Raw genomic sequence first — 22,926 nt, forward strand, 5'->3', positions numbered from 1 at the left:
CGTGCCTCAGAATCCTCCCGCGGATATGCACATACAAACACATCTTCTATAACAATAATTATAGGGTCCCATCCAAGTTTTTTCCATGGAATCTTTATGCTTAACTTCCCGATTCGACCTGTGATAACAGCAGAATGGAAACTTACGACTTAGGATAACACATAGTTTTACCTATACGTGACAAAATAGCAAAAATAGTGTTGATAGCATCCAGTCAAACAGTCTCAATGGGATCATAGATCATACCAGTCTTGAGTGCGAAAGGCAACTGCAGGTAGTCAAAGGCTTCCAGAATGAGCTCTACATTTTCCAAATTTATTTCCTCTGCACAAAATGAAGTCATCAAACGCTTAGCCACCATCAGGATCAGAGAGACCGCACAATCCAGAGCTAAGGCGCAAAATGTTAACAATTCTAAGAAGAATTATACTTGGCAATATGTATGTCAGTATCCATCACCGACGCAACGCATAAACAGGCGTAACGAGGGAATCAATACAACCCGTGCACATAAAAATCCCAGTACGATCAAACCCAATGCCAGTCACGCCTTAATCAAAACTCAAACATCTGCAGCACTAAACGCAGCCATGGAATTAACCAGCAAATTTACTGCTGCGGCAACCGAGGAGCGACGAATTGGAGAACAGCGGGGACCAGGACAACCGCTGGCTCGCGGGTGATTGGGCCAACCCAGGTAGCGGAACGCAGGGGTGCGGTCTCTACTCGCTAGTGTTCTTGGGAGGGAATCGAGTACGAACCGTTCCAGATGCCGATCTTAAGCTGCTCCTTCTGGATGCCCTTGACGTAGCGGCCGAGCAGGCCGGCGAGCACCTGGCTCACCACCCCCTCGAACATGGCGGCGGCGGCGGAGGAGGAGGAGTCTCCCTAGCGAGCCCGCGCTCCCATGGGGCGGGGGAGGAAAGGGCAAGGAGGCGAGGGGTGGAGTCGAGGAGGGGGCGAGGCCGTCGAGGGAAGGGAGTGTGGGGAGAGGAGAGGAGAGGCGAGTTGGGTTTGGGACTTCCGTTTGCTTGGAGGAGGAGGCGGAGGAGGACGACGGCGATTCGTGTCGTTGATGCTCGGGCATTCCGGCTCGGTGCGTGCGACCGTGCGATGTACGCGTGTACGGTGCTCGACCTGTATTGTCCGTCTATTTGGCAAACCTATTTTCTTGGACCCCAATCCTGGCGCCCGTTCGCCATGGAGTATCGGAAACTTTTTTAGACGGGACATGCCTGGTTTTGACGGGAGCAATTAGTTTTTTTTTTACGTCTGACGGGGAGCAACTAGTTAACAAGCGCTCGTAACAAGCGGTTCAGGAACGTTCCGCGTGTGACAAGTATCGCGTGTGGAGCGTTCCCGCAAGGAAAAACTAGCTGGCATGGTGGGTTCCCGATTTTCCCTTTCTGATGGTTTCGTGTGTTTTGCAGTTTGACCCTTGAACTATTAAAAAATTTTGTTTTCCCTTTTCGTGCGATAACACAAAGAAAATACCAGTTCACGCGGTTGGTTCTCTGTTTCCCTTTTTCGTTTTCCTTTTTGTTCCCATTATATTTCCGGGTAATGGAGATTTATGGGGTAGTTATGGGCGGGGACTACGAACACTATCAAATGTGACCTTTCAAGTAAGGAAAAAACAACAACTTTTTAATGCAAAACGACAGTCTTCAGGATCGTTCAATCGTGTGAATTCTGTATAGGCACAGGTGTACACAAGTAGAGCCACGGATGTATAACTTTATTAAATTGAAGAACATCGCCTTCGGCGTGAGGGAACCTCCTGCTCGTCTTCGGCTCGTTTAATTTTTATAAACATCTTAAAGGGGGGCATAGGTCAAAGTGTGTGTAGGTCGTGCAGCGTGCTGCTTCGTGCGGCGCGTTGTCCGTAGTGGTGTGACACGGCGCCTCCGGCTGAAGGAACCTCCTACTCGTCTTCGACTCGTTTAATTTTCATAAACATCTTGAAGAGGGGACATAGGTCGAAGTGTGTGTAGGGCGTGCAGCGTGCTGGTTCGTGCTGCGCGTTGTCCGTCCTGGTGTGACACGGCGCCTCCGGCGCAAGGGAACCTCTTACTCGCCTTCGGCTCGTATGTGCGTGGATGCACATGTGTGCATCCTACGAAGGCATTGGTATGTTGCCTCTGGAGGCACGGGTGAAGCATGTGCAGTCACGTGTGCGTAGGAGCTAGCCATGGTTGAGGCTCTAGAGGTATGTGCGTGCATGCACATGTGTATATTGTCCGGAGGCATGGGGCCTTGTCGCTTCCGGAGGCACGGGTGTGAATCATCTATAGTCACGTGTGCGTAGCGCTAGCCACGGTTGAGGCGCTCTTGGTATGTGTGTGTGGATATTGTCTCTGGAGGCACGAGAAGTTGTCTCCAGAGTCATGCGTAAGGGTTCGTTTAAGGAGTCACTGATGTCGAACAAATAAAAAGTGGCACTGTTGTTTATAGTGTAATGGCACTCTCTCATGATGTTCTCCTTTCAACATGAACACGCAATTTCTAATTACATTACATACAAATATGAGTTATTGATAAACTGTTTTGTCACGTCTTGATAGAATTAGCCTCTTTGGCTAAATCAAAAGTTTTAGTCTTCATTGTTGCTGAAGATCTTGTTAATCTCATCACTCATTTCATTAGTTTTGACTTGATTCATCTCGCTATGTAAAAGAATGTACATTGCCTCTGCTCTTCAGTTTTCGACCTCATTCTATGAAATTTTGCCGAAAAGAGAAGTATATTATTAGAGTTGGTGCATAAAAGTTGTATATAAATAAATATATATAGACTTACTGTCAAATCTTCCAGGTCTTCGATGAATTTTTCACCATCATAGAGGAATGCAAGATTTAAAACAACAAATGATGATTTGCCCTTTTCTACCACTGGAACATCTTGCACGGTATGAATCTGCCATCTTGTACCCTTGGCATTCATTGTTTGTCCTAACATGATGTTGAAGACTTCTTTAAACCTAGATACCTGGGAATTGCATTTTGTAATTGTTTTAATATTACAATTTGTAAAATTGAAAAAATTGTTATGTATAAATGCTTACAATTGCCGACTTATAACATGATATTTCTGAAACTGTGTTTCTCTTTCTTTTTGAGCGTCTTCATGTTCCTGAAGAACTCAATATGCTTCATGTGGATCCAATTTATCCATGTCTATCTTTTCTTTCTCAAATTCCTTTGAAGTCGCTTCTCGAGGATTAATAATGTGAACTTTGTGTTTATATTTGTCCAGCATATATAGTATGTAGCGGTCACCCTTCTCCATTGGAATGAATATCTGCGTCCAAAATAATTGTTAATTAGATGACAGTTTAATATAAAGTAATTTAATAGAATGCATATTTTTTGATTTTGTCATGGAGGAAAGGGATGTTACCATGTTTGCTGTTGAGAGCTTTTTCTGTTGATTTTCTTTGAGATACATGGGAACCAGTTGATTATTTGTTTTTTGCAATTCATTTTTAAATTTTGCAATACTAGTTTTGTGTTTCTTTAAATTTAATATATGCTGCAAATAATAATTACGATGAAAAAACTGTTAGAAAAAAGAGCAGTGTAACAATATAGAAAGAGTAGGTGTTGCAATATAGACAAGATTTTGCTTTTTTAAATTTACCTCTGCAAAGTTTGGGCCTAATATTATTCTGGCAGTCTCTTTTGAATCTTGTCTGCTTTCCCAGATTTCTGCTATGTCATCGAGCACACTCTTTTCCATATGATGTGGTATGTTTGTCTGTGCTGGTCTTAGACCAAATACTGCCTTCAGTTGGGCTCCAGTAAGTTGCGTGTTTTTCTCTCCCTACGGATGCGCCTAAATATAGTTTTACTGTGACAGGGAGATAAATAATTTTAGAGGTCAGGGTAAGTGAGAAACATTTTTTTACCTTATTTTTGGCCTCGGTTCAACTATTTTGATGTGCAATAGAAAACAACTCACTTTTTGAATTCCTCCTGCTAGCTGTCGCTCATGACTAGTTGGAAGAGGTCGGATGCCTCCTTTGTGTGTTGGAAGTAATGAGAATGTCTTCGATATGGATTGGTGCTTCGTCCTTTTTTCCTTTTTGTTTCATCTGTTTCTGTCAGTGGAAGCAGATATGTAATATGTAAGCTCTTGTGATACCAAAGACATTGATCAACCATGGGATTGGTAGGTCATTACAAAAAAAGATAACGAGAAACAATTTTCTTACCTTTGTTGGTGGAAAAGAAGTTTGAAGTTTCTGGTTTGAATTCTTTGATTCTTCCAGGTAGTTGCTCGCACTTTACTTGGTTTGTTTCACCAAATATGGTTGTAAAAAGGAACTCTGGTTTCCACTCGACATCTACCTTGCTATGTTGTATGAAGGTCATCAGGTATTCTTTTATTTTTCTTTGATGAGATAATTGAATTATTCAAGTAGTGCTGCTTCTAAAAATAAAATTGTTGCTCTCGTACTATTCACTTACATGGAAATCCTCATCATCTTTTATGAGATCAATGTCATTCCAGTATTTTACAAATTTAACCATGAAGTGTCCGCATTAGATACCCTGCTGTTTTGGCATGCAAACTTTGTTAGGTGTTTCTGCTATCCTCGACCAGTTTGGTTCACTGTTGGCTCGTAGTTCCGCTTCGTCGTAATGCTTCTTCATGAGTGCATGCATCATTTTAATATGTGATTGCGGTTTGGTTTTATTGTTGGATTTTGCCATTAAAAAGGGTATACACGAATTGGAAAACTAATTAGAAAACCAAGGTTGAATTGACGTACCAGTTCTGGGTGATCCTTATGGTGTTTTTTCCATGTATTTTTCCCCCTTCGTGTCTGTAATTCAGTGAGTCAAATATGTCGATGGAGCTCGTGTTCTTGTTGAGCACGTACAATGTGAAGTGTTTAGCTGTGTTGTGAGGTATCATAATCTGCGGTATTTGGAGACAGAGTGAGTTAAAGTTCATTCTTGTCGGAAGAATTAAATGACATGTAAATGTGCAATATATAGGAATAATGAATTATGTTTGTATATTTCTATTAACTTACCAGCTTTATTAAAATTCCTTCCCTGTTACACGGGGTACAAACTGTTTCAATGCTCCGTCCTCATTGAATTCTGCTAGTCCTCCTCCTTCTCCAGTATTAACACCGAGCACAATCTGCGACAAAAAAGTTTTCTACTTTTTAGTTCAATCTTTGTAATCACTAAAATGATGCAAGTGTTTTTGTCAAATTGGACTTCATACGTTTGCAAATTCTACGGGAAGTATGGCTTTATCAGTTGTGTTGTATTGTTGCTGCCATGTCCATTCTTCGAACAATGCATTTGCGATGGAGCCCTCCATCTGTCCTCCATATCCTTTCTGCAGCTGTTCCATTATTTGTTTTCCTGTAATCCAATCGAGTCGCTTAGAGCTAATGTATACATTTAGACTGCAAGCAGAAAAAGTTTATACATTAGTTAGGTGGGTTTAAAAAGGAGCAACATTTCTTTGTTTTTTGTTGTGATAAGAGAAAGTACTTACTTTGCGCATTCTTCCCGTCCTTCTTTGCTGAATAGGTATTCTTGAAGTGCTCTGACTTTGTTCATAAATTTGAAATCTCCTGGGACAAAAGTAGGAATCATGATTTTTCCATGGAGTCTGCTTGAAGGCTTTACCGGCCTCTTCTTAATCGAGATTTTCTTGTCTGAGCTGTTCTCAGATGATTGAGGCATTGAATGTTCTCCTAATTCTTGCTGCAAGATTGTCAGATACGGCGTGGCATCTTTGTTGAATTCATAGCTTTCATGGTCATTCAGCCATGTTTTGATTACATCGAATTTATAGCCCATCTTTACAAACTCATGGTATTCCTTTAGTTGGAGTGAGTTAAGGCTTAAAAGAAATTCATCAACTTCTTCATGCTTTTTCGTTGTTTTGGGTTTTAGGAAGTCTAGAGAGATGGTGCTGGAGGTGCCTTGCTGATTGCTTGTTGAGCCTGTTTCTTCTTGAAGAAGAACAAGTTGTTTATTCTGGTCGGAAATTTGTTCTTGTGTATTTGGTATGTCGTTGCTTCTGTCATCCTTTTTTAAAGCAGCGTCTGTTTGTTCAAGTTGCTCTATGCTCGGGATATTGCTGTTGATATTTTGCTCGTTTGTGGTGTCTGTTTCCTCTTCAGGATGATGTGGTATCTTGTTGTCTAGTGGTGGTTGATCTGGTTCTATTGGTGGATCCTTTTCTTCGTGGTCTGTGCAAGATTCTTGGGCGACGACATGCTGCTGACATGCATAAGCTCTTTCCATTTACTGGATATATGAATAACTTCATGCTCTTGTGTGGTTGTCGCATGCATAATATGTTCCTTTGGCTCGGGATTTGGCAGAAGCTCTTCTAGTATGCAACATTCTGCCTGTTGTATTACTTTGTCTCCCATATCGACTTCATACTTCAGCATATCTGTTAGAATCAAAAAATAATAATTAAAAAAACTTATTACTTGTTGTAGTGTGACAAAATTGTAAGGTTTTGTTTCTGAAAAGACTAACCTGTTGTACACTTGATTAATGACAGTTTGGTATTCCCTTTGTGTTGACTGATTAGTTGATATAGAATTTTTTTCCTCAACTTTGGTACTTGTTCTGGCTCTAAGATTGCTGCTGTTCCATCATTGGAGTAGTGCTTCAGGTTCATGTACATATAGAATGCGCAGTTCATTCTGCATGTAGAGGAATGGTACTAGTAAAATTGTTGCATTCAAGAAACATAAAGAAGAGAAATGTTTGAGCAATGGTAGTGGTAATTGTTGCATTCAAGAAACGAAAAGAAGAGAAATGTTTGAGCAATGGTAGTGGTAATTGTTGCATTGAAAAGACGAAATAACGGAATTACTTCAGTAATGGTAGTAGTGAATCTTGCATTGAAAAAAAGAAAGAAGAGTAATGTTGGAAGTGCTTACGTGTCTACTCTTGAAGTGGCACTTGCAGTTTGACCTTTTTGAAATGGTCGATGCTTTTTTTGAAAGTTGTAGCTCTGTGCTTACGTGCTTTCAGATTTTCATTAATTTGCTGGTTACATTGTTGAAGAATTCTATTGTGCCTGGGTATGGAGTTGAAGAGTCAAGGAGTTCAAAGCGCTGTTTTTGCATGTTAACTGCAATGGTGAAGTAATGACTTATAGTTTTGTCTTTCTCAAACCCGCGTAACGAACATGGTAGAAGGAACTGCAAAACACAAAATAAAAAGAAAACATTTAGAAATCTTCTTATATTTAGAAATATAAAATAAAAAGAGAACTTTGCATAACATATATGCAATTGTATTTCGTTTTTGAAACAGTTAATCTGCTTACCATGTTATAATCTTGCAGTTTTTCTTCTTCTTGCAGGTTGAAAAATGCTCTAAGCCTGGCAGGTAGTAATTTTTTTTCTAATGTGTTCTTGATCATTATTTTTGTAGCACATTGGGTCTTCGTTGTCGGCTTCCTTTATCGAGTGCTGCTTGTTTTGTCACAGATACACAAAGGGGTTTTGTTAGTTCAGTTATTTATTTATAAAGTCATATTTGTCGTTTTATATGTGATTCTTTTTGCCGTGATCTTTACAATGTTGCTTAACGCCAAAATATTTCTCCCTGTGCCATTGAGTTGTTTTCTTAAGATCGTTAGCATGGGCTCGATTGCTTCGGTGCTTACTGGTTTACCGACCTTGAAGCTTTCAGCGACATGGCCTAGATTGACATCAAACTTGTCCGTTGTAATGAAAAGCTCATCCATGCAAAGTATATTTAAAAAATGTTTTAGTTTACACATGATACAGTTAAAATGATCGTGTGTAAGAATGTGTTTTGTGTTAATTGCATGAACTTACCTTTCTTTCTTTGTCCATGGCTTGCATACAGCGTTGTACAGGTCTTCGATGGCTTTGTTGACGGAATCACTATCTTTGCCCCCTTTATCCATTGTGTCTGCGATGGTTTTGAATTTAATTTAAATAATTCCAAATCACAAGATAGCAATTAAGTTTCTATTGTCTTGCCTTCTTCGGTGCTAGAAGATAGTCCTGTCCAGTGTTGTTCCTTTCTTATTCTCCTTCTGCTTCTTGCGACATGTTATGTTCTTCTTTTTGCATTGTATTCTTTTGTCCAGTTTCTGCTCCATCCTCATTTGGGTCGTCTGTGCTTTTCTTAGCATCATGTTTTTCCTTGTCAATCGTCATGTCTTGCTGGTGGTCTTTTCCGTCTTGTTTTTCAGTCTCGACCTGGTTGGCACTGACCTCTCTCCCAGGAGAATCGGCATCGTACAACGGTGTAGGGTTTTCTTTGATAGTTACTGGTTCTTTCTCTGGAACAATCTGTGTGTTTGCTTCATTGGTTGTATCTCCGTGGTTGCCTTCTTCGTGTTTCTGCGTTATCATTGAACGAGCATTGAAATAATTTAACTTGCTACTTTATTTTAATTAATGAAGTTGTATGGGAAAATAACGAAGCGTTCGGTGTGTACTTTGAGCTATTTTGATTGTGATTAAGTTGTAATTTTGTGGAAAAAATTTGTGCAACTTCACCTGTTGAGTTGTCATTGGTGCTGCTGACTGTTCCACCCGTTCTTCATTGAGTGTTGTTTCTTGGGGATCCTCTTGTTCTTTCTTTTGATGTTCATCGTCACTATCATGGTTTTTGTCTTGCAGCTGTTCAATCATAAAGGTGGCTAAGTTGGAGTGCATTTGAGTTTTCATGGAACTACTTTATATTTTCGTAGAATCAACCTACGTAACTTTACCTCCTCAATCCTTACTGCTTCTGTTGTCTCTGCTACTGTTCTCGTTGCTGCTGCTGACTGTTCTGCCTATTCTTCATTGAGTGGAGGTTTTTGGGCATCTTCTTGTTCTTTCTTTTGGAATTCATCGCCGCTGCCGACATTTTTGTCTTGTAGATTTTGAAACACACATGTGGCTAAGTGGCAGTGCATTTGAGGTTCCAGAGAGCTATTTTATACTTTCATAGGATCAGCTTATGCAACTTTACCTTTTTAGTCATTGTCATTGCTGCCGTCTCTGCTGCGTGTTTTTCGGTGAGTGAATATTTTGGGGCTTGGTCTTTTGTGACATTGATGTCTGCCGTTTGAAGAACATGCTGCCCTTCTTCAGTGCCCTCCTTTTGCTCACTGGTCTCCTTTGTCTGCAATGCAGGAAAGTAGTGAAATGTCAAATGCGTATTTTTGAACTATAAGATCGTGAAGAGGTATTATGTGTTTTCACCTCTGTATTTGTTGTTGTTATTGTTGATTGTTCTACGTGTTCTTCGTTGAGTGGTGGTTTTGGGTCCTTCTCTTGCTCTTTATTTTGCTGTTCATCGTCACTGACCTTGTTTTTTTCTTGCAGCTATTCAAACATAGAGGTGGCAAAGTGAGAGTGCATTTGAGTGAATACATATGTGGTAGGTTGGAGTTTATTTGAGTGTGCACGCAGCAATTTTATAATTTCATAGTTGCGGGTTTCGTAACTTTACCTTCTCAATCGTTGACGCTGCCGCCGTCTTTATTACCTGTTGTTTGGTGAGTGAATTTTTTGTGGCTTGGTCTTCAGTGGCATTGTTGTCTATCGTTTGAAGAACATGTTTGGGTTGTTCATTGGGCTCCTCCGGTTGTGTTTGATGGTCTTGATTGTTGGTGCTCTCTTGAGCTTCTTGGGCCTGCTCTAACACAAAAAATATTTAAGAAATGGGTGCATCTCTGACTATTCAGTTGCAATTTTTTTATAAGACCTCTTTCTCTGGAGTGGCAGGACTGTCTATTGCTGGAACTACGGCTTCTCCTTGTCTCGTGTTGTCCTCTTGTTTTTCTTGTTCAATGTCTATGCCAGTGCTTTCGCTTGCTTCCTCTTCATGTTTAATAAAAATTGAAATTATAGATTGAACTTCATTTGTGTCTGAGTTCCTCACCTCTTCAGATGTTGTTGTTTGAAGTTCTGTGTGTTTTTGAGTTTCCTTTGGTTGTGCTACTTCTTGATCTTCGAGATCAACGTACTCATTTTTTTCCTGCATTTGTTCAAAGAAAAGGGTGAGACATCCCTTATAATTGTTGTATTGCGGTGGCGGGGTGTATTAGGTAGTTCAGACATCATAAATGTTTTGAAAAGGGGTTGTTGTTGTTGTTGTTGAATTTTTACCTCTGTGTTGATGACTGGGTTATTCATGCCTGCATCGACTGTTTCTTTGTCAGGTATAACAGTCTCTAGTTTCTCATCGGCTGGGATGTCTTGGGCTTTCTCCTTTGTACTCGTGATGGTGATCTACAATGTTGTGGCACTGGAAATCTCTTGTACACAAACTTTCTGTTCTGTGACGCCTTCGTCTATTTGAGGTTCACTATGGGGTTCAATTTCAACACAGGTTGTCTCTTGGTCTTGCAGTGCTTGTGATACCTGGAGATCAAACAATATGAGTTTGCGATTCACTTTCTTTCCTGCCATTATGAGTTTTTGGTGTGGGCTGTAGTGGGATGTGGAAGTTTAGCTCCTCTTCGTTGTTTTCTTCTTCTTTGTCGTTTGTTATGCTAACGGTTGATTGTGGGTCAGCCTCTTGCATTTGGTTGGCGGGACTGCTGACTTGATTGTTCTCTAGCTGAGCCTATATTTTGTTGGAGGTTTGTCAGTTAATTTATAACTCTATCCAGTTTTGAAAGGAAAAATGGATGTTCATACTGACCTCTTCACTGGTTCTGTCGTCGATCGTATCTTGTGCTTGTGTTGGGGTAGTTGTTGTTGTAGCATTGTCTGTTGTGAGGTTTGTTTGTTTGTTGCGTTCATTCTTGTTTTTGGGGTTGTTGACATCATCCTGCTGTTGGAGTTCATCTTGGCCTGGCGTCCTATTGGTACGTTCCTGAAAGCATTGAGAGAGTTCTTTTCAGTTGAGGTATGAAAACATCGGTTTGCTTTAGGGGGCGGAGGGCACGATGCATTACTATTTATTTACCTATTTTTGCCGCTTTATCTTTTTCTTGTCAATGCCCATGTCCCTTGATTTTGTTCTTCTCTTCCTCTCTTCGTCTTCTTCTTCTTTCTTTCCTTTTCTCCTTTCTCCTGATTTTGTTGTGGCTACGATTTCATTTGTGCGGTTGTCATCAACTAGTCTACTTGTGGCTGCTGGATCTGCTTGCTCTAGTGTCTGCAGGGTCGCCTTGTCTGTCAGGTACCTTGTGCAAACTATGTCCTGAAATTCTCTGAGTTGTCCGAGAGCTTCGATCAGGGATATTGTTTGTTGCACGACTGAGTTCTTGTTTTTTTCATCCAATCTCTTCTCTTTTTCGCTGCATTGGTGTTCAACCCTCGTGGTTACTCCGGATAACCGTTCTGCTTCATGGAGCACTTTTTCCAACAATTACTTTATCCTTTGTAATCTTTCTTCTAGTCCTGTGCTGATGCTTGTGTTTGGTTCCTTGCTTCCACTGGTGCTGACACGTGGTCCGCGCCAGCACTTGGGTGGAGGTGGTAGTAGTTTGGTCGTGTGCTGGTGTTGTTGTTGTTAGCGATGTTCTCCTGGTATCTGCTAATCTGAAGTAAGTTGATGCTATGCTAGCATAGACGATCCTCTCTGTTGTTTCTTTCCATGTCTGCATCGTTTTGGTAGAAATGGAGTTCATTATAATGGAAACAGTTTAAAAAAAGAAAGGATTGATTTATGTACAATAGAGCTATACCTGTATCTTGCCAAATTCATAGTCATCCGGTCATGCTTTTCCGTCCGTTTTCATGTCTGCTCTAGCTATTTTTGCTAGGTGACTCTCTTTCAGATGGTTTGCTCGTGGTAGTGAGGTCTTGTCCATTGTCTTTGCAATCTTCCGCATTTCTTTGGTGTCGGTTGGCGGTAGCAGGGAGTCGAGGTACATGATTACTGGTCCCTGTACCAAACCATTGAGTTGCTTTTTGTTCTTGCTTTCTTGATCCAATGTCCTATGCTCCTGCCATTTCTTGGCTCCTTCCTTAATCCTTTCGACGATTAGCTTGCAGAAATCCATCTGTGCCATATATTCATAATTCATGTTTTTGACCATTATAGCTTGTTGGCTGAAGATAGCGGCGGTTGACCCGCAGACAACGTTGTGGAAAAAAATAAGGAAAAATATTTTAACTGATTTCCTGTTCGACTCTTTGTCATCTATTTCCACCATTTTTCTAGCTCCTTGAACAGTTGTTTTGGCGTGAACTCTGTACTTTTGAAGCCAAGGTCTGACATCAGTTCTTTCATTGAACTTGGGGAACTCGTTGGTCTTGGTGCTGACATTTGCGTGCCATTTGGGTATCCAAAGACCTTGTGGATAGCTTCCTTGGTAATCTTGATTTTTTTGTCTTCGGTATCATCACCGAAGGTTATTGTCATGCTTTCTGTGTCCAGGTTGTTGTAGATGTGTGATGCAAGCGGTCTGCAGATGGAGCCCGTTATTTTGCAGTTCTCTATGCTGCCAAATCATGTCGTCCTAATATCTTGCCTGTGACGTTCTGTAAGTAATTTCCATGCTTTCTTGACATGAGCGAATGCTGCTCCTGCCTTGATTTTGCATTCGTCCTTATTTGTTGTTGCCTCTTGTTCTTCGTCAACTGTTGGTACTGTCAATTCTTTTCCGCTCACCTTTCTCCTCTTCCCGGCTTTCTGGCTTGATTTGGGCTGTTTCAGAAGAAAAAAAGGTTTTGTTAGAAAGGACCGTTAGATCTTGAGTGTTGAATAGTGGTATTCAAAATGAGTACATAAGTACGTTTTTACATCGTCGTCCTATTCTATGTCACTGTCATGCTCTTCCGCATCATCGCAGTCCGCAGGAATGAAATCTGCATCATGTTGTCTGTCATCGTCGGCATCATCGGTATTTGAACCTTTGATGTTGGCATCGTCTTGTTCTTCTTCTACCCTTTGTCGTTTGTTTTTCTTCTTGCTTTCACCTTGTTTCTTTGTGGCGATTGGTGCTGTTGGCGGGAGTACCATTAGAGGTATTGGCTGATGCTGCAAGGTACTAGTGTCGACAATGTTTTCAGCATTGTCCTTTTGCTTTGGCCTTTTTGCTCCAGGAGTAAAAACAGTGCTGGTAACTGATTTTCTCTTTTTTTTTGCTTGCTGCTATATGTTTAGTCCTGTTGAGCCTTGTGTAAGTTACCATTTCTGCCGCAGGTGCTTTGTTCTTCATGTTTTATTCTATGTCCTTTTCTGACGAATGAGGAGACATGCTGTGTGTTTCTGTGATTTCAGTATCACCGTCTTTGTGTCCTGCATAATGACCAGGTAACAAAAAAGGATATAGTTTTGTCCGGAAAAAATTGATACAGATTTAAAACTTATTTCTTCCACTATTATGCATAAGGAATGTGAAACTCCGAGACGAGGTTTTTAGTTTCTTTTTTGGGTTAAAATATTATATTACTACTGTTACCGATTCAGCTAATCAGGGGATAGAACAAACTATTAATTATGGTTATAAGTGCAGCTGAGGAAGTGAAGTTAGGGTCAAGTATTTTCTGGGACAAAAATGCATACTCCAGGTGATATTTCATAATGGGAGGAATATCATCAAGCAGAGTCGAAGATTTACTGGGTAAGATAAACTGTTTTTGAATTAAAAATAAGATAGTGTGTGGACATGTTTAATGTTTTCTGTAAACAAATATATAAAAAGGGGCATGTAGTTTTATTTGTATAAATAATTAAGTTATTATTGTCAAGGAGAGCAGTTAAGTTATTAATGTCTCTTTATAGTTTTTGTTATATCGAGAGTCGTCACTTTGCTCAAACCTTTGACAGGAGCTTGCTGTATTGCATGCTCTTCAGCAGGGTCTTCGTCAGTACTTTGCTGGGTGTTAGCTTCTTCGTGAGGGTTTCTCATTGCTGCATAAAAAATGGCCAGGTGTTAGAATCATAGTTGAGTGTTACGGAGAAAAACTGCATGGTGTGAAAACAAATTTGTATGGACAGAGAGGCACAGGTTGTTTCACCCTAGAAGCACATGGTACACCTATTCTTTGTTCACGGTTTTTCACACCAGAGGCACTTAATTTGAAAATTGGTTACATTGAAGGGACAAGGAATGTAGAAAATCTCGTATGGTTATCAGGTTTGGCCTCTCAGGATGCTTGCGGGGTTTGGATCTATCGACGTATTCTAGTTAGTGATGTTTCAGGTATAGTACCTTTGAGCACATATCGTATGGCGAAAATTCTAGGGTGGGGAGTAGTAGCATTTCTATTAAATATCATCTCTATGCTAGTTCAACCTGTTAGACAAATTGATTTAGGGTATTGGGAAACTCCTTGGTATCGGTGGCTAGGGTTGCTGTTCCTGGAAGTGGAAAAATCACTTCGATCTACCCGGTGGAATGGAATGGGATAGAATGATAATTACCTTCAATTACTTGTGCGGTGTTCTTCGCTTCCATCTGCTTATTGTGTCGTTGCTCTTTTTTTGTTGTGATTTCCTCCGCCGCTGTTGAAGTCCTCGCCGTCGGTCGCCGTAGCCGGCGGGGTTATTGATGTTGTCGCGAGCAGTGTTTGGCTGTCTGTATGTTGGACTGGAGGGCAGTTGGCAAATGCGGTGGCGGTTGTCTGGTGACGCGAACTCGATTTCGAATTTGTGTTTTTGTGCGAAAGGAAGGAGGAGAGCGTGCGGGAGTGATGAAGGTTTCGAGATTTACTTTGCGAAAGGGGAAGCAAGATAGTAGAAGAGGGAGGGAGAGATGGAAACCATCGAACCGTCTCTAATCTACAACCGTCCGTTTGAGCATCAAGATTCGTTCTGCTTGGCTCGGGTTTTTTTGTGTGCTATATTATTATTATTTTTTAGTGTTGAGTCTGGTAGTGCTAAAGTGGGGCCTCTCTACAGGCATGTGGATGCAGGCACACGAGGCACGGAAGTGCAGGTTCTACAGGCACGTAGATGCATGCACAGGAGGCACGGAAGTGCATGTTCTACAGGCAGTTAGAGAACCACGGGACAGGCAAATGTCGCGTGAGGCACGTGGATGTAAGCATCGGAGGCACAGAAAATGAACCGAACACGAGCACGGACTTGCTGCTTCTCGAGGCATGGGTGTCAATCATGTCGATGTACAAGAGTGTGGTGGCAGACGCATGTGTTAGAATGCTCGGTTAAAGAGGCACGGTTGTGAAGTGTCAGGAGCAACGCAGGCGTGGCAGTGGGAGCATGTAAGGGTCACGGCGCATGTTACGTTAGGCATGTGGGTGCAGGCACATAAGGCAGAAAAGTGAATCCACTACAGGCACGTACGTGTGTTTTCTCAAGTCACTGGTGTGCATGTTCTGGATGGACAAAAGTGTGTCGGCAGAGGCATGGGTGCGACTACTCGGTTAGAGAACCAAAGTTGTGAAGTCACGTGGGTGTGGCACTATGGGCACATAAGAGTCGTGGCAAGTGTCACGTGAGGCGCGTGGGTGTAGGTGCAAGAGGCACATGGATGTAGGCGCAGGAGTCACTGCATTCCAGGCAACGCAGGCATGGACTTACGGCTTCCCGAGGCACGGGGTATCAACCCTGTGGATGCACAAGAGTGCGGTGGCAGAGGCATGTGTCAGAATGCTCGGTTTACAGAGGAATGGTTGTGAAGTCTCGGGAGCCACGCATGTCACGTTAGGCGTGTGGGTGCAGGTACAGAAGGCACATAAGTGAAGGCAGCACATGCACGTACGTGCGCGCTCTGGATGCATAAAAGTGTGGCGGCAGAGGCATGGGTCCGACTACTCGGTTATAGAACCATTGTTGTGAAGTCACGTGGATGTAGGCGCAGGAGACACGTGGGTGTAGGCACAGGAGTCAAGGTATTCCAGGCAACGCAGGCATGGACTTATGGCTTCCCGAGGCATGGGGTATCAACCCTGTGGATGCACAAGAATGCGGTGGCAGAGGCATGTGTCAGAATGCTCGGTTTACAGAGGAACAATTGTGAAGTCTCAGGAGCCACGCATGTCACGTTAGGCGCGTGGGTGCAAGTACGGAAGGCACATAAGTGAAGGCAGCACAGGCACGTACATGCACGCTCTGGATGCACAGAAGTGTGGCGGCAGAGGCATGGGTCCGACTACTTGGTTATAGAACCACGGTTGTGAAGTCACGTCGGTGTAGGCGCAGGAGGCACGTGGATGTAGGCACAGGAGTCACAACATTTCAGGCAACGCAGGCACGGACTTACGGCTTCCCGAGACATGGGGTATCAACCTTGTGGATGCACAAGAGTGTGGTCGCAGAGGCATGTGTCAGAATGCTCGGTCTACAGAGGAATAGTTGCGAAATCTTAGGAGCCACGCATGTCACGTTAGGCGCGTGGGTGCAGGTACGGAAGGCACATAAGTGAAGGCAACACATGCACATACGTGCACGCTCTAGATGCACAAAAGTGTGGTGGCAGAGGCACGGGTCTGACTACTCGGTTAGAGAACCACGGTTGTGAAGTGACGTGGATGTAGGCACAGGAGGCACATGGATGTAGGCACAAGAGTCACAACATTCCAGGCAACGCAGGCACGGACTTATGGCTTCTCGAGGCACGGGGTATCAACCCTGTGGATGCACAAGAGTGCGGTCTGATAACCCACAAGTATAGGGGATCACAACAGTTTTCGAGGGTAGAGTATTCAACCCAAATTTATTGATTCGACACAAGGGGAGCCAAATAATATTCTCAAGTATTTGCAGCTAAGTTGTCAATTCAACCACACATGCATAACTTAATATCTACAGCAAAGTGTTTAATAGCAAAGTAATATGATAGTAGTGGTAACGGTGGCAAAAAGTAACTGTAGCAAAAGTAATATTTTTGGGTTTTATAGTGATGGTAACAGTAGCAACGGAAAAGTAAATAAGCGAAGAACAATATATGGAAAGCTCGTAGGCAATGGATCGGTGATGGAGAATTATGTCGGATGCGATCGATCATGTAACAGTCATAACATAGGGTGACACAGAACTAGCTCCAGTTCATCAATGTAATGTAGGCATGTATTATGAATATAGTCATACATGCTTATGGAAAAGAACTTGCATGACATCTTTTGTCCTACCCTCCCATGGCAGCGAGATCCTATTGGAAATTAAGGGATATTAAGGCCTCCTTTTAATAGAGTACCGGACCAAAGCATTAACACATAGTGAATACATGAACTCCTCAAACTACAGTCATCACCGGTAATGATCCCGATTACTGTCACTTCGGGGTTAACGGATCATAACACATAATAGGTGACTATAGACTTGCAAGATAGGATCAAGAATTCTCATATATTGATGAAAACATAATAGGTTCAGATCTAAAATCATGGCACTCGGGCCCTAGTGACAAGCATTAAGCATAGCAAAGTCATAGCAACATCAATCTCAGAACATAGTGGATACTAGTGATCAAACCCTAACAAAACTAACTCGATTACATGATAAATCGCATTCAACCCATCACCGTCCAGCAAGCCTACGATGGAATTACTCACGCACGGCGGTGAGCATCATGAAATTGGTGATGGAGGAAGGTTGATGATGATGATGGCGACGGATTCCCCTCTCCGGAGCCCCGAACGAACTCCAGATCAGCCCTCCCGAGAGAGTTTAGGTCTTGGCGACGGCTCCATATCGTAAAACATGATGAATCCTTCTCTCTGATTTTTTACTCCCCGAACACGAATATATGGAGTTAGAGTTGAGGTCGGTGGAGCGTCAGGGGGACCACGAGGCAGGGGCGCGCGCCCAGGGGGGTAGGCGCGCCCCCACCCTCGTGGACAGGGTGCGGGCCCCCTGACATGGATTCTTCTTCCAGTATTTTTTATATATTCCAAAAATAATCTCCGTTGATTTTCAGGTCATTCCGAGAACTTTTATTTCTGCAAAAAATAACACCATGGCAATTCTGCTGAAAACAAGGTCAGTCCGGATTAGTTTCATTCAAAACGTGCAAGTTAGAGTCCAAAACAAGGGCAGAAGTGTTTGGAAAAGTAGATACGACGGAGACGTATCAACTCCCCCAAGATTAAACCTCTGCTTGTCCTCAAGAAATTCAGTTGATAAACTGAAAGTGATAAAGAAAAACTTTTACAAACTCTGTTTGCTCTTGTTGTTGTAAATATGTAAAGCCAGTATTCAAGTTTTCAGCAAAGATTATGAACTAACCATATTCACAATAACATTTAGGTCTCATGTTTACTCATATCAATGGCATAATCAGCTAGCGAGCAATAATAACAAATCTCGGATGACAACACTTTCTCAAAACAATCATGATATGATATAACAAGATGGTATCTCGCTAGCCCTTTCTGAGACCGCAAAACATAAATGCAGAGCACCTTTAAAGATCAAGGACTGACTAGACATTGTAATTCATGGTAAAAGAGATCCAATCACAGTCATACTCAATGTAAACTAACAGTAATGGATGCAAATGACAGCGGTGCTCTCCAACTGGTGCTTTTTAATAAGAGGATGACGACTCAACATAAAAGTAAATAGATAAGCCCTTCACAGAGGGAAGCAAGGATTTGTAGAGGTGCTAGAACTCGGTTTTGAAATAGATATGAATAATATTTTGAGCAATATACTTTCATTGTCAACATAACAATCGAGAGATCTTGATATCTTCCATGCTACACACATTATAGGCGGTTCCCAAGCAGAATGGTAAAGTTTATACTCCCCCACCACCAACAAGCATCAATCCATGGCTTGCCCGAAACAATGGGTGCCTCCAACTAACAAAAATCCTGGGGGAGTTTTGTTTGCAGTTATTTTGATTTGATTTGCTTAAAGCATGGGACTGGGCATCCCAGTGACCAACCATTTTCTCGTGAGTGAGGAGCGGAGTCCACTCCTCTTGAGAATAACCCGCCTAGCATGGAGGATACAGACAGCCCTAGTTGATACATGAGCTATTCGAGCATACAAAACAGAATGTTTATTTGAAGGTTTAGAGTTTGGCACATACAAATTTACTTGGAACGACAGGTAGATACTGTGTATAGGCAGGTATGGTGGAATCATATGGAATAACTTTGGGGTTTATGGAATTGGATGCACAAGCAGTATTCCAGTTTAGTACAAGTGAAGGCTAGAAAAAGACTGGGAAGCGACCAGCTAGAGAGCGCAACAGTCATGAACATGCATTAAAATTAATCAACACCGAATGCAAGCATGAGTAGGATATAATTCAACATGAACATAAATATCGTAGAGGCTATGTTGATTTTGTTTCAACTCCATGTGTGAACATGTGCCAAGTCAAGCCACTCGAATCGTTCAAAGGAGGATACCACCCCGTCATACCACATCACAACCATTTTAATAGCATGTTGGCACGCAAGGTAAACCATTATAAACTCCTAGCTAATTAAGCATGGCATAAGCAACTACAATCTCTAATTGTCATTGCAAATATGTTTCTTTCATAATAGGCTCAATCAGGAACGATGGACTAATCATATTTACAAAAACAAGAGAGGTCGAGTTCATACCAGCTTTTCTCATCTCAATCAGTTCATCATATATCATCATTATTGCCTTTCACTTGCACGACCGAATAGTGTGGATAATAATAATAGTGCACGTGCATTGGACTAAGCTGGAATCTGCAAGCATTCAATTCAAGAGAGAAGACAAGGTAATATGTGCTCTTTGTTAGATCAACAATAATGCATATGAGAGCCACTCAATATTTTCATTATGGTCTTCTCCTCTCGACCCCCAAAGAAAAGAAACAAAACTATTTACACGGGAAAGCTCCCAACAAGCAAAAGAAGAACGAGAAATCTTTTTGGGTTTTCTTTTTAATTACTACTACTACAGGCATGGAAAGTAAACTAACTAAAAGCTACAGCTATTTTTTTTGGTTTTTCTTAAGGTTTATTAAGGCACACAAGAAGAAAGCTAAAACGGAAATAAACTATCATGGATGATACAATGAAAAAGTATGAGCACCGACAACTAGCATGAGTGTGTGAACATGAATGTAATATCGGTGAGAAATACGTACTCCCCCAAGCTTAGGCTTTTGGCCTAAGTTGGTCTATGCCCATGGATGGCCTGGTGGATATCCAATGTTGAAGCTGGGGTCATACTGAGATGCATCAGCTATTGCCTGAAGAGCTGCAGCTTGGAGGCAAGCTGCCTCCGTCCTCCTCTCGTACTCGGTCGCCTCCTCCCTAGTTATAACATATCTCCCTTTTCCCTGAAAGTCAAAGAAGGCAGGATCAGGGAGAGCGACGTGATAGGTGCGTCGTCTATCAAAGATTAGTCGGTACTGGAGGAACTGATTGTTCCTCTCAACAAACTGATGGCGAACCATGGCATTATAATCTAAATAAGCAGGAGGCAACTCAATATCATCTCCACGTATGAGTATCTCAAGAAAATCAGCTAAACGGGCTGCGTAAATTCCACCAAAGAAATTTCCATTAATTTTGTTATTATGCAACCTGCGTGCAACAATGACCCCCAAGTTATATTGTCTATCTCCTAATATAGCACTCTTGAGAACACTAAGATCTGGCACACACATGTGACATGCCTCATCCTTACCATTTATGCATCTACATATAAAGAGAGCAAAATAATGTATAGCAGGAAAATGAATGCTCCCTATGGTAGCTTGCATGATTTCCCTAGATTCCCCCACAGTTATACTAGCAAGAAAGTCTCTATATTCAGATTTGCGAGGTTCACTAACATTAACCCACTTTGGGAGTTTACAAGCAGTGTTAAAATTTTCTAAGTCCATGGTATAAGATTTATCATAAAGATCAAATAGGACAGTTTGAGAATTGCGTGATGATGAAAATTCAAACTTTCTCACAAAGGAATCAGTGAGGTAGTGGTACTGACGGCACTTATCTGCCATGAAGCTCTCAAGATCGGCATTATGCACATATGGTTCAAATTCCTCCTTGATTCCTGCTCGAACCATGAAGTCCTCTGACGGCCATTCACAAGGCCGCACTTGAGCATCCCTTGGTGGTTCATTGTCCGGCTCGCGTATTGCGGGCCTGGGTCCTTGCTTCCTTGAGGAACCACCTTGGAACATTTTCCTAAACATATTTTTTCCTCTGAAAAATTTCTGAAATTTTTAGTAACTTAAAATAAAAGTGAACCAAACTCAACAAAATTGATAGCAACTACTCCTACAAGTGTATAACGCCCTCGACGCGGCTATATCCCCCACGTGTCGAAGCACGACTTAGAGGCATAACCGCATTGAAAGCAATGTCGCAAGTGAGGTAATCTTCACACAACCCAAGTAATACATAAGGGAAAGAGATACATAGTTGGCTTACAATCGCCACTTCACACAAATACATGAATAAAGCATTACATCATCCAAATACAATCAGGGTCCGACTACGAAACCAAAATAAAAGAAGAACCCCAAATGCGTCAAGGTCCCCGATCGACCCCAACTGGGCTCCACTACTGATCAACTGGAAACGGGACAACACAAAGGACAAGATCTTCATCGAGCTCCTCCTGAGCTTGGTTGCGTCACCTGCAAGCTGGTTTTGGAAGTATCTGTGAGCCGCAGGGACTCAGCAATCTCGCACCCTCGCGATCAAGACTATTTAAGCTTATGGGTAAGGTAAAAGGTATGAGGTGGAGCTACAGCAAGCGACTAGCATATATGGTGGCTAACATACGCAAATGAGAGCGAGAAGAGAAGGCAAAGCACGGTCGATAAAAGTATGATCAAGAAGTGATCCTAGAACAACCTACGTCAAGCATAACTCCAACACCGTGTTCACTTCCCGGACTCCGCCGGAAAGAGATCATCACGGTTACACACGCAGTTGATTCATTTTAATTAAGTTAAGGTTCAAGTTATCTACAACCGGACATTAACAAATTCCCATCTGCCCATAACCGCGGGCACGGCTTTCGAAAGTTCAAATCCCTGCAGGGGTGTCCCAACTTAGCCCATGACAAGCTCTCACGTTCAACGAAGGAATAGACCTCCTCCCGAGACATTCCGATCAGACTCGGTATCCCGGTTCTACAAGACATCCTCAACAATGGTAAAACAAGTCCAGCAAGACCACCCGCTGTGCCGACAAATCCCGATAGGAGCTGCACATATCTCGTTCTCAGGGCACACCGGATAAGCTAAGCGTACAGGAGCCGACGTAACCCAAGTTGCCAAGGGATGGCCCTGCACGGTGCTCTGGGTTGGACCAACACTCAGAGGAGCACTGGCCCGGGGGGGGGGTTTAAAATAAGATGACCCTTGGGCTGGCCTAACCCAAGGGAAAGAAAAGGCTAGGTGGCAAATGGTAAAATCAAGGTTGGGCCTTGCTGGAGGAGTTTTATTCAAAGCGAACTGTCAAGGGGTTCCCATTATAACCCAACCGCGTAAGGAACGTAAAATCCGGGAACATAACACCGATATGACGGTAACTAGGGCGGCAAGAGTGGAACAAAACACCAGGCATAAGGCCGAGCCTTCCACCCTTTACCAAGTATATAGATGCATTAATTAAATAAGACATATTGTGATATCCCAACAAGTAAACATGTTCCAACAAGGAACAACATCTCCATGTTCCAACAAGGAACAAACTTCAATCTTCACCTGCAACTAACAACGCTATAAGAGGGGCTGAGCAAAGCGGTAACATAGCCAAACAACAGTTTGCTAGGACAAGGTGGGTTAGAGGCTTGGTTCACAAAATGGGAGGCATGATAAGCAAGTGGTAGGTATTGCAGCATAGGCATAGCAAAAGAGCGAGCATCTAGCAAGCAAAGATAGAAGTGATTTCGAGGGTATGATCATCTTGCCTGAAATCCCGCAAGGAAGAAGAACGAGTCCATGAAGAAGACAAATGGACGTAGACGAACGAATCCTCACAACACGACATTATCGGAACCAACCCGAAGAAGCAACACCGGAAAAGAAGCAAACAACATAGTAAAAAACCATCACATAATCATGGCATGATGCACA

The sequence above is a fragment of the Triticum aestivum genome, chromosome 7A, assembly GCF_018294505.1.
Source record: "Triticum aestivum cultivar Chinese Spring chromosome 7A, IWGSC CS RefSeq v2.1, whole genome shotgun sequence".
In the NCBI taxonomy this organism is placed as follows: Eukaryota; Viridiplantae; Streptophyta; class Magnoliopsida; order Poales; family Poaceae; genus Triticum; species Triticum aestivum.